Genomic DNA, 3,466 nt, shown 5'->3' on the forward strand with positions numbered 1-3,466 from the left:
TCAAACTCGGACCCTAAGTAGGGGTACATGGTCCTAACAATACTGTACGAGGAAATTTTTATAGGTGAATTAGGGGGAGCAGGGGGGGTCTTCAAAAGTCAATTGCATAGCTGACCGCTAAAGGGCTTTTGAAGTGAAATTGTGGCGGGCTTCCCATGTTAAAGTGGTCTGGTGGTCAAGACACTGGACTAGTAACTCACGGCTGGGATGAGAGACCGCAGGTTCAAATCCCTGCTGCTACTACTTTTCAAAAAAATTTCTTTTTTTTTCTTCTTTCGTTTACTTTGCATTATATTATTTTTTTATTGTGTTTTTCAGTATTTTAGGGGGTCCTACACGTAGGAAGAAAAATTTTTAAATTGGGAAAATTTCTAATAATGGGTGAAAACTAGAAAAATCCTTAAAAATTGGGTTTTTTCCATTGTTTTAAATTATTTTTACAATATATTTGACAGTTTATCATGCGTGAGATGTTCTATGATTAAAATCGTGCATCTCTCTTTGTTGAACAACACATAATAAAATAATAATAAAAAAATAAAAAAAAGAACTAAAAGGTCGGGTCTGAATCGAATTTGGAAGCCGTCTAAATCCTTTTAATATAAAGTTATAATTTTCAAACTCGGATCTTAAGTAGGGGTACATGGTCCCAACAATACGGTACGAGGAAATTTTTATAGGTGAATTAGGGGGAGCAGGGGGGGTCCTCAAATGTCAATTGCATGGCTGACCGCTAGAGGGCTTTTGAAGTGAAATTGTGGCGGGCTTCCCATGTTAAAGCTGTCTGGTGGTCAAGACACTGGACTAGTAACTCACGGCTGGGATGAGAGACCGCAGGTTCAAATCCCTGCTGCTACTACTTTTCAAAAAAATTTCTTTTTTTTTCTTCTTTCGTTTATTTTGCATTATATTATTTTTTTATTGTGTTTTTCAGTATTTTAGGGGGTCCTACACGTAGGAAAAAAATTTTTAAATTGGGAAAATTTCTAATAATGGGTGGAAACTAGAAAAATCCATACAAATTGGGTTTTTTCCATTGTTTTAAATTATTTTTACAATATATTTGACAGTTTATCATGCGTAAGGTGTTCTATGATTAAAATCGTGCATCTCTCTTTGTTGAACAACACATAATAAAATAATAATAAAAAAATAAAAAATAGAACTAAAAAGTCGGAACTGAATCGAATTTGGAAGCCGTCTAAATCCTTTTAATATAAAGTTATAATTTTCAAACTCGGATCCTAAGTAGGGGTACATGATGCTAACAATACTGTACAAGGAAATTTTTATAGGTGAATTAGGGGGAGCAGGGGAGGTCTTCAAAGGTCAATTGCATAGCTGACCGCTAGAGGGCTTTTGAAGTGAAATTGTGGCGGGCTTCCCATGTTAAAGTGGTCTGGTGGTCAAGACACTGGACTAGTAACTCACATCTGGGATGAGAGACCGCAGGTTCCAGTCCCTGCTGCTACTACTTTTCAAAAAAATTTTCTTTTTTTTTCTTCTTTCGTTTATTTTGCATTATATTATTTTTTATTGTGTTTTTAAGTATTTTAGGGGGTCCTACACGTAGGAAAATTTTTTTTTAAATTGGGAAAATTTCTAATAATGGGTGAAAACTAGAAAAATCCATAAAAATTGGGTTTTTTCCATTGTTTTAAATTATTTTTACAATATATTTGACAGTTTATCATGCGTAAGGTGTTCTATGATTAAAATCGTGCATCTCTCTTTGCTGAACAACACATAATAAAATAATAATAAAAAAATAAAAAATAGAACTAAAAGGTGGTTCGAATTTGGAAGCCGTTTAACTCCTTTTAATATAAAGTTATAATTTTCAAACTCGGACCCTAAGTAGGGGTACATGGTCCTAACAATACTGTACTAGGAAATTTTTATAGGTGAATTAGGGGGAGCAGGGGGGGTCTTCAAAAGTCAATTGCATAGCTGACCGCTAGAGGGCTTTTGAAGTGAAATTGTGGCGGGCTTCCCATGTTAAAGTGGTCTGGTGGTCAAGACACTGGACTAGTAACTCACGGCTGGGATGAGAGACCGCAGGTTCGAATCCCTGCTGCTACTACTTTTCAGAAAAATTTCTTTTTTTTCCTTCTTTCGTTTATTTTGCATTATATTATATTTTTATAGTGTTTTTCAGTATTTTAGGGGGTCCTACACGTAGGAAAAAAATTTTTTAAATTGGGAAAATTTCTAATAATGGGTGAAAACTAGAAAAATCCATAAAAATTGGGTTTTTTCCATTGTTTTAAATTATTTTTACAATATATTTGACAGTTTATCCTGCGTAAGGTGTTCTATGATTAAAATCGTGCATCTCTCTTTGTTGAACAACACATAATAAAATAATAATAAAAAAATAAAAAATAGAACTAAAAGGTCGGATCTGAATCGAATTTGGAAGCCGTCTAAATCCTTTTAATATAAAGTTATAATTTTCAAACTCGGATCCTAAGTAGGGGTACATGGTCCTAACAATACCGTACAAGGAAATTTTGATAGGTGAATTAGGGGGAGCAGGGGAGGTCTTCAAAGGTCAATTGCATAGCTGACCGCTAGAGGGCTTTTGAAGTGAAATTGTGGCGGGCTTTCCATGATAAAGTGGTCTGGTGGTCAAGACACTGGACTAGTAACTCACGGCTGGGATGAGAGACCGCAGGTTCAAATCCCTGCTGCTACTACTTTTCAAATAAATTTCTTTTTTTTTTCTTCTTTCGTTTATTTTGCATTATATTACTTTTTATTGTGTTTTTAAGTATTTTAGGGTGTCCTACACGTAGGAAAAAAAATTTTTAAATTGGGAAAATTTCTAATAATGGGTGAAAACTAGAAAAATCCATAAAAATTGGGTTTTTTCCATTGTTTTAAATTATTTTTACAATATATTTGACAGTTTATCATGCGTAAGGTGTTCTATGATTAAAATCGTGCATCTCTCTTTGTTGAACAACACATAATAAAATAATAATAAAAAAATAAAAAATAGAACTAAAAGGTCGGATCTGAATCGAATTTGGAAGCCGTCGAAATCCTTTTAATATAAAGTTATAATTTTCAAACTCGGATCCTAAGTAGGGGTACATGGTCCTAACAATACCGTTCAAGGAAATTTTTATAGGTGAATTAGGGGGAGCAGGGGAGGTCTTCAAAGGTCAATTGCATAGCTGACCGCTAGAGGGCTTTTGAAGTGAAATTGTGGCGGGCTTCCCATGTTAAAGTGGTCTGGTGGTCAAGACACTGGACTAGTAACTCACGGCTGGGATGAGAGACCGCAGGTTCAAATCCCTGCTGCTACTACTTATCAAAAAAATTTCTTTTTTTTTCTTCTTTCGTTTAATTTGCATTATATTATTTTTTTATTGTGTTTTTCAGTATTTTAGGGGGTCCTACACGTAGGAAAAAAAATTTTTAAATTGGGAAAATTTCTAATAATGGGTGAAAACTAGAA

This window comes from Parasteatoda tepidariorum, chromosome 1 (assembly GCF_982258835.1).
Source record: "Parasteatoda tepidariorum strain Cologne lab strain chromosome 1, Ptep-v5.0, whole genome shotgun sequence".
Taxonomy (NCBI): Eukaryota; Metazoa; Arthropoda; class Arachnida; order Araneae; family Theridiidae; genus Parasteatoda; species Parasteatoda tepidariorum.